The 16,830-nt window shown below is 31.3% G+C and overlaps 1 long non-coding RNA gene across 1 annotated transcript; it reads right to left on the reverse strand.

Moving 5' to 3' along the window:
• Nucleotides 1-2,074: 2,074 nt before the first annotated feature.
• Nucleotides 2,075-4,301, reverse strand: LOC139487786 (uncharacterized). Its single transcript, XR_011655875.1, has 2 exons — nucleotides 4,262-4,301; nucleotides 2,075-3,557 (listed from the first exon to the last, which is right to left on the reverse strand). It is a non-coding gene; the product is annotated as an uncharacterized lncRNA (long non-coding RNA).
• Nucleotides 4,302-16,830: the final 12,529 nt, after the last annotated feature.

The raw sequence follows: 16,830 nt of genomic DNA on the forward strand, positions 1-16,830 counted from the left end.
AATTATGTCTTACAGACGCGCCACACTGCCCGGGCTCATATTTCTTATATGGGCGTTTTTCAATAAAAACATACTTTCTTGTCCCAGCCACTTTAAAAAAAATGTGTTTGATCTTTGCAAGTAATTTTTTGTGCAGTCAGTACATTGAATTAGATATAACATTTTTAAGCAAAGAAACAGTTTATTTTTTAGAGAGATTGATAAGATATTGATTCCTGAATGGTCCAAAACAACCAAAATGGCACGTCCCTAGACCGCCTGTTCAACATTCATACTCTCAAATATCGTAAAAAAATGAAGAAATAAATATTCATTTTACTTAATATAAGTTCTTTAATAATTCAAAAGTATGTTTAGAGCCAACATATTTTAATAAACAGCTTTTAACATAGGATTTTTTATTTTAGAAGGTGTGTCCCTAACACAATGTCCACTACGAAACGAAGTCATTAAAACTTGCTTATAAACAGTTTTATAAAATCAATGTAATTTTTTGTTTGCAAGAGATATAAACATTAGGGTCTTACAAAAGAAGTGATGCTTTTATAACGGCAATTAAACTGTTGGTAAGAAAAATTGAGCACATCAAATGGACCAGAGTGATACCGTATTTTTGTAAATGTCCACTACGAAACGGGTCAAATCTCCTTCAGTAACTGGTTTTAAAATTATGAAAAAAATATCAGTGTACAGCTTAATAACGCTTTGATGAATACAGTCAGTCTTGTTACTATTGCAATATTGGGGTTGTGAGAAAAAAATAAAACATGTGAATACGTCCCCTACGAAACGGTCCCCTACGAAACAAGTTTGGGAGAAAAACGTTTCGTAGTGGACACTACCACTACCATGCAGTCTTTTTTTTACTCTTTTTTCAATCATATTCGTGCTAAGCAAATAACAAAGGTTAGTTTCATGTAATTTTTATTATGTTTTTATTAACATAGAATAGGGTTGATGTCAACTACGAAACTGTTTGTCCACTACGAAACGGTTTTGTCAACTACAAAACGCATCAAAATGTCCACTACACTGAAAAAAATACCTAGTAATCTCTACTAGGTAAACTAGTAAACTTACTGTCCATGAGATTACTAGGCCAGAAGTATATTTACTAGCCTACTTAGTAACTATACTAGGCCATCAAAGTAAATTTACTAGGCTACTTAGTAATTACACTAGGAGTCCCTAGTAATTTTGCTAGACTGCTTGGTGACTTTACTAGTCTGAATAAGTAATTTTACTACCTTTTAGTAACATAACTAGGTCCTCCTAGTGGCAAATCCATGGTAAGACTAGTGATTCTACTAGCTTCAAGTAACTCTACAAACATTTCCTAGTAGGAATACCTCCTTCAGCTAGTAAATTTACTAGCTATAAGTACTTGTACCAGGTCACCCTCGTGTGGTACTTTTTCGTACCTAGATGTAGCAATGTTACTGTATTAAGGATTCTTTTTTATTTTGATTTGTATGCATAGTTTCATAGCAGTGCAATTTCTTATAACTATTTCTCTATTGTACTGGTACAAAGTTCAAAATGACAAATCCAATTTTTTTTAATAAGAGGGACTGCCATAAAAGGGGGCTCACTCAAGTCATAGTTAAATTTTTCACCGTATAATCAATTAAATTTTTCTAATGAAAGGGGCCTAAGGGCTCCTAAATCCATCACTTAGTAAAATCAACAGGAAGCTTCTAGGTAGTAATATGTGTTTGTGATCTTTCAATTCAGGGAACACAATGACAATAGCAATAATTGTGAAAGATAAATATACAACAATGACATGAAAAGACTAGCAAAAACATCAGCAATAGGTCACAATATCCTCAATATGAATTGACTTACAATGTATACTTTGGTTGCCAATGAATGCAGATAAAAATTTGTTGCATCTGTAGTGATAATTAACCTTCAATGTCAATAAAGACAAAACTATTTCTTTTCACTCCTTCTTCTTGTTGTTTTCTCTTTCACACATTCTCACTTAAATTTCGCCATATTAGGCCTGAAAGCTTTACAGTTACCTAACAAAATTTGTCAGTGTGTCAGGTTCAGCAAAATAATTTTAAAGATAAATTATACCTATTTTATTTACATAAGATGCATAACATCAGAACTGTAAAAATACATTTTAGTAGACAATACAAAGTAGTTAATTTCAAGTATAGAAAAAGGTGTTCAACCAACAACAAACAAATAGGTAACATGTTCTCAATTTACTTCAAAGTAACCAATTAAATTCATGTTTCAAAACTATTAATAAGCTGTACCCTAATAATATTAACAATATTTCATACATGTATTAAGAATATTCAGTTTACAATTCTAAAGTTATTTCGATGAAAAAAATTTAAAACGTCAGGTTAATAAAATAACACATCTAGTTATTGCACGGCCCCTGTTTAAATCAATCAGCTCTCCTTGCAAAACCAAAATGAATAAACTCTCCCTCAAATATTTATTTAAAAAAAAGAACAAAGTAAGACTTATCAGTTATTTTATGTCTTCTTGCTTCAAATTTTACATTTTAAAACACTTAGAGGTAAAAATAAAATTGTCAGGAAGTAAGAATACAGATTGTACCTAACAGTTTATAACTTTATAAAGCATGATCACTTATCATTTTTTAAAGCACTGTAAATTTTAGTTTGAGCAAACAGATCCAACTCAATGTCACCCCTCTAGAGCACCAGGATCTAAATACATGTCACCCATCTCATATTGCACTAGGATCTAAATCATTTTCACCGTTTGCTCCTACATTGATATTTTATATCATGCAACTTTGTTTAAACTTATTTTGACCTTAATAAACTTGAACAGGCCTAGGTCAAAACTGATTTTATAGTCTTAACCTATTGAATTCTAATATTGGCTTGTATCAATTTTTAGATGAATGAATAAGTTGACACAAAAGTTGGTTATCATTTTCACGGAACTGTCATGTATACAGATAACACTTTCTCTGAGTTTCTCAAAATTGTTTATACTATACATGTATGTCATAGATCACAACAAAAACAAATAATCATACTTGTACTGAAACATCAATAGATATAAATATAAATGTTCATTTAAACTTTTCATGCTATATGTATCTGCATTGTTACATGGAAGGTCCCAATTCTGGCTTGAACTTGACGGGAGAGCGGACTCCTATTGACGGCCTTGGTGAGCTGTTTCAAAGCTCTCAACTGACTTGGCGCACACTACGTCTTCTTTCAATGAATCACAGTTTTGACAAAGAATGTGTTTTTAAATTGCTCGTTTTCATAGTTTGTTGTTTCAATAGCCTTAACCAAATTTATAAATTATCACTTTCAAAGTCTGCAAAGCGTGTCGGCTTGATGTTCCTTTTTAGTAAAGATTGCTTGTTACCAATAATTTGTCAGGTTTGGATAGCTGGGACCATACCCTCAACCACTTTGTACGGTAATACTAGTCTTTGGCTTGTTCTTTTGAATTGCAGGTTTTTCAAGTTCCAGTAAGTGTAGCATGTTGGTGGTCAATCCTTCTTATCTAAATTTATCATCCCCTGTGATTTTTTTCAGAACCTGAAATTATACAAAAATCCATAATAAAACTACATGTAGTGTTGTCAATATTAATTAATATAGATTAACTAGAACTCTACTGTCAATTTCTACTAATACATTGTATTTAAAAAACTACATTTCACTTTGTTTCTTATGTGTGATAGGTGAGTCGTCATGTCAGACATATATAGATACACACTGAACATTTATGTCCTTTTTTATAGCTTTTTAATGCAATTGCATACAAGTATTTCAAGTTAGACATTAACGAGTGTAATGTGTATGCATTAATATTAAATCTACAATTATACTGCTATACAGAAAGTTAAAATACTGGCAAAAACAATAATTTTCCCAGAGCCATGTTTAAAATATACTTTTATAAATATTTTCATATTTAATTAAAAAAAACAACAGTTAAGGCATCACCCTTTCTAATCCAGTGTTGGTAAATAATCCCCAAAAAAACATTAGTAAATTAGGAAAAATTGTATTAGCCTTTATGAATTTTAACACTTTCTACTTTCATCCTGAAGCTAAGAGCTCGGCTAAGAGACGGCTAGCTTTTTAGAAAAGCTATTACTTGTTTGAATGCATTTGTGCACTCAGAGTCAAGATGCAAGTGTACACCTACATGGTGCATGTATGTCATCAAGTACATTCTGTGGTGCTTTCAAATGTTTCTCAATTTCATATTTGATGTGAAGATATTGAAGATATACCATGTATTGACTGTGTTTGTTTTGGCAGGTTCATATTTTTGGGAAAACGGTAGTATTTAATTGTCCCAGCATTAGGTTGGCCTTTTGTGTACCCAAGGCAGGTGAAGGAAGTCAAATTAGGAGCGCTGTGATTGGATGTTAGGGTACAATATATTTTTTATTTATCTATGAATAACTGCAGTGTGTATATTTACAATATAAATTTTGAAACCTATTGAAATATTTTCTAGAGAATTATTCGAAAAGACTTGCAAAATTTCATAAATTTGGTGCAAAATGACGGTGGGCATGGATAACATAAACAAGCTCCGTTGGAAGTTGGTCATGATACTATTTGGCTTTAATTTTTAAAACACAATAATAAAGTGCTAACACAACCTATAGCTGTTTTATCCAGGTTTTTATCTTAAAAAGTGGTAAATTTAGAAAATGTTAACATTGTCGCCTATGGCAAAATAAATAGTACCGTTTTCCCTTTTTCACACATGGGCGCAGCCATATTAATTTCATAACGAGGCGCACTTTAATTATATAATCATAAAACGTTTCGGATTTAAGTTACGGTTTTCTGTGGTGAAATAGAAGGATACCCTATTAATTAATTTAGTGTTCGTATTAAAAAAGAAGACAAGATGTTAATATTAGAATAACGAAATCTGCATCTTGTAAATCTTAACTTAAATAGATAAAGTTTGTTCCACGTGTCACAAGGGTTATCTTGACCATCTTCTGTACATTTTATTTTACGTGAAAGGCGAGATGATGTGGTTCTTTTTTTGTGTAAACAAGTTAAGACGATAAAATAAAACACAAATTAGTTAAAATACTTACAGCTTTTCAATGAATCAGGCCAAAAATCACTCAGGTTCTTTATTCGTTTGATTGCGGCCATCACTTCATGTACAACAGAACTTGGCCACGCGAATATGATACTCGTCCGGCGGGAAATCCTGTTATCAGTTGCACAGCTGGTTCCTGGTAATACGATGCATCCACGATAGTAAACATACTAGTCTAATTAGTTGTTTGATAATCTACGAGGGACTTTTAATGAAGTACTAGCCAAACTAGTAATAGTTACTAGGTATTTTTTTCAGTGTACGTAACATGAGTTGTACCTTCATATGTGAAGTACTGTCTAATCTTTATCAATAAAAAATGGTTCTCCAATTCAGAAAAAAATGAGATTTTTCTAGTATATAACGTCAACAAACTGGAATGTCTATAGGAAACATTTAAATTAGCAAAAATATGTGTGTTTAGAAGCAGTTTTGTAGGGGACAAAAGTCCCCTACGAAACAGTACACAAGTTATGAAAATAATATCATTTTAAAGAGTATTTAAGATTGCACTTTTTGTTTACAAACAGGTCTATAATAGAGGTATTCAAAATAACTCTTGAAAATAAATTTTAGACTAGTTGATTTTCCATTTTTTTTAGGTCTGAAAGGAACGCTTTTATTGAAAAACGCCCATATAACATGTATAGCAAAATGACCCCTTCCCTTAGCACACACATCCCAAAACTGAAGATACAAGAAGAAAAATAACACGTAGACAGAGATGGTATATCAGTGGCGGATCCAGCCATTTCAAAAAGGGGGGGCACTGTATATGTTATACGTCTGTAAAATATATCTTCCACATAATATAGAACCCCTTAAAAAATATATATAAAAGAAATATACAAATTGAGCGAAGATCAAATGTCCAAATATTCAAGATTCTGGAATTTTACACAGTTATAAATAGATCTGTCAATTATGACATGAGTCACTTAAAGGATATGTTCAGACTTGTCTGTAAAAAAAATGTTGCATCATCAAGTTTGAAAGTTGTTCATTGCATACCTGTATGGAATTGAAGATGGATTCTCCTATTAATTTATCCAGAAAGAATAAGGTAACACAAAATGCATTGAAATTGTAAAAAGAAACAAATGAGAAAGGACGTTGTATCAAAATCCAGTGTTCCATAAAGAAATAACATGTCTTTGCCACTCAATTCATATGGGTTTTACTTACCAATATGTTGGAAAGTGTTAAAAAGCAATTGCATATACTGCAAAAAAAAACCTTAAACATCAACTTAGCCGAAAAAACTGATTGGAAAATTTGTGTCTTAATTTATAAAACCATGTTTTGAATATGCAACTGAGGTTTGGGAAATTGCGGAAAAGGATATTCTATTAAATTAGAACTTTCGCAAATTCTGAGACTGTCCTAAAAGACTTGGTTAGTGGAGAAACTTTAGATGAACAAAGAAAAAGAAGAAAAAATATATATATAAAATCCAGAATAATAATGCCCCTGAATATGTATACGTAGTCTCGTGTCCATTACAATTTAAGGTGCATGTGGACCTTTAGACTAAAATGTTCTAGATAAATAAAATTCCAATACATTGTATGATTTAGAAAATTCCAAATTTAACTGGATTTTGTAGTGCACTTTTTTCGTCCCTGTAGATGTTTTGAAGATGATATGGTCAAATCAGGTACTACACAATTTCTCTTGCGGAATGGACGAGATATTTTTTTTATCATTTTGCAGTTTGCCTCGAATGCAGGAATTCGTGAGTTTGATTCATATCAACCACATATTTAAAACATTTACTGCCTATCATTTAAGGAGCAAAACCAAATATTGCATTGTTGGCTCGCAGTTTTAATTATGTGTCCTGCATGGAAGGTGACATGTCTCCCCGGAATTTTACTTTCTAACTAACTAAAATATGACCCAGCGAGTCGGTATAGTCAAATCAGGGTTTCATATTCACATCATATTAACATGATATTGCCATAAATATGCATTAAATTTGCTACTGGACGTTCAACTACCATTCACCATCCATCACCCACTGGGGTGAAAACCCTTTAATATGTTTTTGATAACAATACCCATTCAAAGACTCATAATTGTTGACAACCAATTGCATAATTGTTGATAGCTAATTGCTAATTCTGCTTTTACAAGATAACAAATAATAATAAAAAAAGAAGAAGATCTGGTTTGATTGCCAATGTGAAAACTCTCCACAACAAGAGACCAAATGACACAGAAATTAACAACTACATGTATATTTTATCGTACGACCTTTAACAATGAACAAAGACCATGCCACATAGTCAGCTTAAAAATGAACCGAAATGACACGGCTTTTAAATTATGTACAAAATATGGACCTAAAGACAAATGTTTAACTAATGCAGCAACAAACAACAACCACTAAATTACAGGCTCCTATAATATAAAATGGAAAACAAGTGGGTTTTTATGGCCCCGCAACGAAGTTGTCGGTGCCATATAGTTTTACCCTTGTCCGTAATTCCGTAATTCCGTCATTCCGCAACAAATCATTATATGGAGGTTTTTTTTTCTAAACGCCGTCAGATATTTGGCTGATTTATGATATGTGAGTTAACCATTCAAGTTTAAGTTTTGTTCCGCTCCGCTAATTTTTGCCGAAATTACGGGCTTTGGACTTTGATAAATTGTTGAAAATCACTTTTTTTCTAAACGCTAGATCTGACATTGTGCTGACTTTCGGCATGTAAGTTAACCAAGATGAGTTACAGATCAAGTTAAAGTTTTGTTCCGCTCGGCTAATTTTTGCCGAAATTACAGGCTTTGGACTTTGATAAATTGTTGAAAATGACAGTTATACGGACTTTTTTCTAAACGCTTTCAGATATTGGGCTGACTTTTGGTATTTGAGTTACTCATGGTGAGTTACAGATCAAGTTTAAAGGGAAAATTCGCGATTTTTTACTTATGGTTCAAATATGTTCATTATGACAAAATATATATATTCACAAAGTTTTATCGCTATATGTCCAGTAATAAAGGAGAAATTCAACAATTAATGAAATTTTTTTAACTACTTCCTGTAGGTCGTGACGTTTTCTCCTGGTTTTTGCATGCCGGGATTTGAAATACAATCAGTAAAAGTCTTGGTTTTTAATGATATTTAAACGTAATCGTAAGCGCGCCGATGACTTATGGTTTATCTAATAAACATCCGATAATAAGAAGATAAGACGCACAGACGTGCAATTGTACACATACATGAGATAAATTTTCTATGTTAAACGTATATATTCGAATTATTTTAGTAGACAACCAAAAAAGTTATAAATTTATTAATTAATGCATTTTCGGACTGATATATGAGGTGAACAAATTAAAGTACAATAATCTGTAAAGACAATATGTTGGTGTACTCTTATTGACCTTTTACTATCTCTGCTTTGACTAGATTTATACGATGTGTGTATTCACGGTTCTGTGGCAAATTGAATACTCTTAGATGGCTTGTTGAAAGGTAAATTGTTATTTGCACTTCGGTATTTAACCACGCCTCTAGGGCACACCTTGCCAGGTGTGACTGTCTATTCGGATCAGTGGATTATAAAACAAGGGAGCATTCAATATACACATCTATAATACTAATTCAAGTTTCAAGTTTGTTACAAATAAAAATAGATCGCCGTGGAATTATTTAATTATATTTGCTGTATCATTTATTTCAATTCAAATAAATTAATTTACTAAGTAATAAAATTTAAACAATTTTCGGTTAAGACGGGAAACTTAATTCATGTCTCAGAATGAAATGATATACACCTCTTGTCCTTGATGTATGTCTCATTAAAAAGGGGGAATTAGAAATAGCTTTACCAAAGCATTTTGATTTTCTTTATTAGGCAAAAAATGTACGAGAACACTTACATTTAGACTTTTGAAAGCCATGTATTAATGTATATCTGAAACTATCTGAAGATAAGTAGATAAATCTACCGAAGCGGAGTATAATATGTACGAACAAAGAAAAATACTTTTGTTTTTAAATCTTTGCACATTCATGATTAATTATTGTTCATCTATTACTCATTCAATTACTTAATTGGTACCTAAAATATGTCTACCGCTTGGCATTTAAACTCGGTGTAGTAGGAAGGGTTTTATTACATATACTAGATTATATTATTTGGATGAGGATTTGAGCTATCCTATAAAACACAGATTCAGATTCAATATTTTATTATAGTCTCACCACATACAAACATAAAATGAGATTCACATACATAGATTTAAAACATTAAAACATTTGCATTGCATGTACCAATCTTAAAAAGATTTATGAGAGACTTTTAAGATATACTATATACATATAAACTTATTTTTACACATTCAGCTGACATTTAGAATTAAAAATTCTGACATAATATACATTTTTACTAAATGATATTAAAACATTTGTTTCTTTAAAAACTAGTGAAATAAAATACTATTTCTTCTTAATAAAATGTTGTTGCAGGTTTTGGCAACTATAGCAGCAACATTGTCATTACTAAATAAAAATATAAATTTTTCATTATCTGATAAAAGGTTAAAATGTTCATTAAAATGTAAAGCTTCATGTATCATGATTTGTCTTAGATCCACATATAATGGGCATTTTAAAATGACATGCATTTCATCTTCAACAATAGAGCTACAGTTAAAACATGTCCTCTCGTGGACTTCTTTCTTTTCATATCTTCCAGTTTCTAGTTTTAGTGGAGCTACCCCACATCTAAATTTAGCAAATGAACTTCTGTTATTTATTAGTTAACTACATTCGAGCCCAAAGGATATTAACTTAAATGATTCAATTAACTTTACTCACATATTACTTATATTTCTATCTTATGATTTTTGCGTGCTTGTTTTTATAGAACAGTTTATATATGGTCCAAAAATTTATCATAAAATCATAAATAAAAATATCTTGTTCGGAGAATGATAGTACTATAACAGTGGTTCCAGTCAGTCAAAAGAGTCAGATTTTGACGAGTATGGTCATATTGGGTACGCACTAGAGCCAGGGTATACCGAAGAAGAGCTCCATAAAATGGAAGCTGCAGAAAGTTCCCGAAATCAAGATATCCTTAGCAACCATCGCTAGTTTTTAAAACACAGATTGGTGTTCGTGTACTAACTGCATAATTATGCCGTTATTAACGGAATGTCTATGTTGCCACTAATTTACTCTCTTTGATCGTAATATTGAATTGGGTGAATGCATAAGTAACAGCATCGATTTCATAACAGTTTGTCTGAACCCGGTTGTTCTTGAAACTAACTATATAAGTTTTTTTTAAGTACAATCGTATTCATATTATACATGTTAAATGAATGAACAAATATTAAACCTATCTGTTTATTGTTTTCCGTCCATGTCTGCTCATCGCCAGAAATAAAGTTTGTCGCACGAAAAAATGGTGTTAATTCCAGAGTCAAAATTTAAAGAACTTATTTTCCATGTTTTCTGGTATTGTTCGAAAGAGAATTGACCTAACAGAAGAATTACTATCTTAGGCTGTCAGTAACACATGTAGAGTAGTGGGTCGTTGTTGGAAATGCAAATCTTATAAAGTGTATCATCTGTTAAATTTGCAGGTCACTGAAAGGGGAAGTTCCATACGGAAGTAGGTTTTGAGATTGATTTTTTTTTATATCCAGTGACACATTTTACATGCGTATTCTTGAACGTTTGATACATCATTTACTCTCAAATTGCAAAAAACGAAAACTTCCACTTGTATTTATAGTATTTGTTGAAATAGTCCTCGTCTCACAACGTATAATACTCTCTCTATTTGACCAACGATGTTCAAAAACAAAAGACAGCGAATTTTATGTCATCTTTCCCTATTTTTGAATGTAACTTATAAGGCTGTTCAACTGGCAAGAATACCGCCAAAGACATATATACATGTCTCTGATACCGCTAAAGCGAACAAGCAGTTTATTCTTTCAATTGCTATCATATCACGACAAGAAAGAAAATAAATCCCGAAATTGATTTGAAACTTTAATACTCAATAGTTTTCCTAGAAAATACTCACACCCCTTTGGGATTATTAGTGTACGTCCAGTTGCATATATTTTACATGAATGTCGGAACAATTGTGATGATGACGAATTTCTTCCTTTATTCGAGAACAATCTAATTGATACATAAAACTGGGATTTTACTATGTTCATAACTTCGATGAACCAAAGCAAGATATATATCGACCTGTATTTAAATCAAAATTGCACTATAGTTCCGTAACTTTCTATCCAGGCGTATAAGCCAACATCGACAAGTGCGTACATTTTTTAAATCAATATTTTTGGTATGTACCAGTCTGTCCTTTACTATAATTGACAAATTACATTTTCCCAAATTAACCCTCGGAAAAAATATGTATATAGATTTTTATTTCTTCAAATCTTTTTTTTTTTTGTGGTATTTTTTATATTTTCATAAATAATATTCTTTGCACCAGAAATGTTATTTATAAACAAGCGTACGAGTTAAATTATTGGCATCATATCACTTTCGGACACACAAGACAGAGATGTGTATTATACACCTGATAGTTCAAAATGGAAAGTTATAAGTCTGCCGTGTACACTGATCAATACCTACAGAAGTGAAACGATGCATGAACTTGCAAGCCCGACAGGAAATCACTTGAATACCCGGACGTGTCACCTGAGTCCTCACACCCCTCACAATACCTTTGGGAGTAATACCTTTAGCCATGCTGGTGATCAGATGAGGAAAGATCCGAATTTATTTGAATAAAGTTTATTACTTTAAAGAATTATGAACGAATTAGATTTTTGATAACAATTTTCACGGAACACTTATTTATTATTTGAACTGTGACTCTTTAACTAATTCCAATATTAACAGTTTAAAAATAACAGATATATAATAATGGTCATTTAAAAAAAAATAAGAACATTTTCTGTATCAAGTTTATAGTTAGTCAGATAAAACAATCGTACGATTGACAAGATATCGACACGCAATTACGACTACATCGGTTACTGTAGTTTTGGTCCTTTGTGTTTTATAGACATATCGTGATTATAATCGTAGAAGATGACAAGATGGCGGAGCGTAGAAAATTGATACTCAAATTTTAAAATCGATGTTGATCTCTTATCTAGCGGAATAAAACTTTAATATCTATAAATTTGAGCCTTTTTATACAGAATGGACATAATATCAATTTTTGATTTTTTTGCGAAGTTTCCCTTTAAGTTTCGTTCCGATCGGCTATTTTTTGCTGTAATTTCGGGCTTTGGACTTTGATAAATTTTTAAAAATCACAGTTATACGGATCTTTTTTTTTTCTAAATGCTTTCAAATATTGGGCTGATTTTGGTATGTGAGCTAACCATGATGTGTTACAGATCAAGTTTAAGTTTCGTTCCGCTCCGCTAATTTTTGCCAAAATTAAGGGTTTACAACTTTGAAATTGTTGAAAATTTCCAGATTTTGAGCTGATTTTTGATATGTGAGACTACCATCATGTTTGTGTCCACATGTGTTATTGAAATTGCAGATTTTTCAACTGTTTGAAACGGGGTCATTCGTGTCGCTTTGACACATCTAGTTGTTTCGAATCACTGTGCGTAGCTATTACTTTCAGTCGACATACACGCCATCTTGAATAAATTACTCATCACATATAGATTCCGATTGGATGTGGCTGAGATACAGCAACAGCTATAATATTGGACCCTTTATTGTCTTGAATGAGATAAAGAATTACAGAATTTTCTCAGACAGAATAAGACATCAAATGCGGGAAAATTGACTGTGTATTTCAGTTCCGATCGAATGTTATTAATTCATGTTCGTTTTATTATGCATACATTTCACAGATGAATTCAATATTGAAATCTTTGTTACTCTGCAATTTGGACGGTTTTCTTTGCTAAACAATGTTCATATACAGTGTTAAATTGTTTACAAAATTAATCGGAAGTTTATAACTTCTGGCAATCTAGGCACACCTCCAGAAAGGCACACCTCAAGAGTCGTTTCTACTAATAATTGTTTTAATTTTCTACAAGAAATTTAGATTTTTTAAAAGCATGGGTGTAAAACCCACACGCTTAAAGTATATATATATATATATATATATATAATTATCACATTTCCAATACTAATTAACAACCACATGCACACATATTACCTTAAATTAGGGTAGAACGAGGCAGTCCATAGCTTTTTAGAAAGCTAAAACTTGTTTTCTATTGTGGTCCGTTTACATCAACAAGAGTTTCTGTTGTAAGTTATATAATAAAACGGGAAACAAGTGGGTTTTTTTCTATTGTGGTCCGTATACATCAACAAGAGTTTCTGTTGTAAGTTGTAAGTTGTAAGTTATATAATAAAACGAGAAACAGGTGTGTTTTTTTCTATTGTGGTCCGTATACATCAACAACAGTTTCTGTTGTAAGTTATATAATAAAACGGGAAACAAGTTGGTTTTTTTCTATTGTGGTCCGTATACATCAACAAGAGTTTCTGTTGTAAGTTGTAAGTTGTAAGTTGTAAGTTATATAATAAAACGAGAAACAAGTGTGTTTTTTTCTATTGTGGTCCGTATACATCAACAACAGTTTCTGTTGTAAGTTATATAATAAAACGGGAAACAAGTGGGTTTTGTTTATTGTGTTCCGTATACACATCAACAACAGTTTCTGTTGTAAGTTATATAATAAAACGGGAAACAAGTATGTTTTTTTCTATTGTGGTCCGTATACATCAACAACAGTTTCTGTTGTAAGTTATATAATAAAACGGGAAACAAGTGGGTTTTGACTATTGTGTTCCGTATACACATCAACAACAGTTTCTGTTGTAATTTATATAATAAAACGGGAAACAAGTGTGTTTTGTCTATTGTGGTCCGTATACATCAACAACAGTTTATGTTGTAAGTTCTGTAATAAAACGGGAAACAAGTGGATTTTTTTCGATTGCGGTCCGTATACATATGTTGTAAGTTTTGTAATTGCTTTTTGTGTAAAGATTCCATTGTTTTGTTGTTTAAAGATTTCAGCTAATATTTTTTTTACGTATATAAATTAAATCCAGACAAAATTTTCTTGCGGTAATTAATATATTTTTGTGCCAAATGTTATATCACTTTATTATCATTTATTCAAATATTTTATTTAAAGATACACATGTAGGAAACTATTCAACTGTTTCTATTTCATTTCAAGTTAAACTGGTTCAGAATACACTGACTGCCAATTCGTTCAAAATACGCAAATTGTTCAATCCTGACATTTTTTTTACCAAGTTTTGGATATGTCTTCAATGCTATATCGTTGCACCCTTCTTCTCTTAATACAAGTTAAGTAGCTGAAAAGTACTGTGGTGCCAGAGTTAAGAAGAAATCCATTATATGTTAACTTGATTATACTATTTAGATTATTGGGCGACTGCAGTTTGGTGTATAAGCTACTTATGAAGATTATTTGGTGTTCAGATAATTCTGTAATAGTAGACACTTAAAAAAATGATGCGTAAGTTAATTTGAACATAAAATATAAAATTGAAATGTATTTTACCGCTAGTCTTTTGTAGTCTCGAACGTTAAAAGTGAAAGAGTTAGATTCAGTAAGACCCCTTTTTGGCCCCAATTTATAGCAGTTTTACAAAATTGTTTAAATGTAAAGTTTTAGTTATTTTTTGGAAGGTATAATGCATCTGCTACATAAATATGGGCTGTTTTTGGCATTACAATGCACATATATCGGGTACTTGAACCGTAAAGTCATGCTAAATTACTGAAATCATCACAATTTCAGCATGTTAGTTAAATTTTAGACGGTTTCCGTCTTAAATGAAAGTGGCCGCATTCGTGTTCATTCTTGATATTGAAATGTAAGTTGTGTTTAATGATAATACATAACATATAAAGGTCGAGGATGAACACGGATGCGGCCACTTTTATTTTTGACAATCACCATATGAAAAGTGACAGTTTTTGGTATATTTGATAGATTTTTCATATTTAAGCTAGAATTGGAGCGTTTTTAATGAGTGAATCAGTTAAAATCTTTAACAAAAAATAATTGAATCAATTAAAATACACATTTAAGTGTTTAAAAAGTGTCCAAAATCTTACGTCATATAAACTTGAAATTTGAGGCCAAAACCGCCCCTTACCGGACCTACTCCTTTAATAATTTCTAGAAAACAAATAATTAAGATTTGTTTCTGAAAAATACCTTCAGTGGAATAATTCTTAAAAAAGGGCAAACATTTCTTTTTTTAGGATGACAAATTTTGTTCTATTTTTTTTTTTAGATGTAATCACTGTCCTGCCATTTTATTTTTCACTCTATACGGTCCTGTCTTTATTTTATTAGTTTATCCTGACTATTTATTACATATATTGTCATCCTATTTTTTTTTTGAACAAGTTGCTCACCCTGCCTTTTTTACTCAAAACTACTGTCCTGCCTTTTACTTCAAATTTCATCCAAGCCCACCTCCCTCATAAAATCAAATGACAGCTCCCTGAAAATATTATTTATCGCCCTGCGTTTGATCCAGTAAAAAGAGAAAACAGTCTTTCTGACATATTATATTTAAACGTGATCTTTAATAGATAACTTTGTCAGAAGCATCTAGTTTTTCTCTCTTTTTTTGTATTTAAGAAAGTAAAATTTTGGTTTGTTAAAACAAGGAGGTTATATAACTATATAACCTCCTTGGTTAAAATAAGATTAAATAAATGAAATATAGGCATCATAAGTATCATAATATATATAATATAACATTCGTTGTCTGCCTTGTACATATTTTGATTTTTACCTTATTTTAAACTTAAACAGGAAATTCTTATAATCGCACGTCTTATATTTGTATTTTACTGTCTGTTGTACAATATATCTAGATTCCATAACATTAAATCGTTGCCAATTTTTTAGTAAGTAATACATTGTACGGCGAGAAAAAAAATAACAGGTCATTTTGATTTATCAAATTTATATTTTTTTCTCCCTCAATTAAGATATGTGATACAGTGAAAAATGATAATTTGTTTTATGTATAATCAATCCAAATTTATTGTATCGCTCCTTAATTCCTACTTAATTTTGTTGTTGGGATATACAAGTACCCGGCCACGTCCACTCTGTGTATTTTTTGGGGGTTAAATTTATGTACATAAATAAGACTGTTAGTTGTCTCGTTTGAATTGTTATTCATGACCTTTCATAGCTGACTATGCCGATATTGGCTTTGCTCATTGTTGAAGGCCGTACGGTAAACTAAACTATAGTTGTTAATTCTTGTTGTCATTTGGTCTCTTGTATCTTGTAGAAAGTTTTAACATTGACACTCATATCAGATTTTTTATTATGATGTGTTATCTTGTATAATATTATGAAAAATATTACGAAAAGAGAGGGAGATAAACTTATATATGAAAACCATGGTCTATTTTAAAATACATATACCGTTATTCGTGCCAAGTTCTAATACCAGTAAACTATATTGTCATAATTATTTAGAGACTGCATGAACTCTACGATCATACTTTTCGGCAAAACCTTGATAACAAAAATTTTTCGTTTGCAGTAATAATAAAATGATTATAGAAATGATCAGAAATACAAAAACTATTACTTTTACGTTTAGGATTGGGAGAAACAAACAAAAACAGAGCATTTTGAGTAGAGATTGTGGACTTTGGATAAATTTCTCTAGTCCTG

The sequence above is a fragment of the Mytilus edulis genome, chromosome 9 (assembly GCF_963676685.1).
Source record: "Mytilus edulis chromosome 9, xbMytEdul2.2, whole genome shotgun sequence".
Classification (NCBI taxonomy): Eukaryota; Metazoa; Mollusca; class Bivalvia; order Mytilida; family Mytilidae; genus Mytilus; species Mytilus edulis.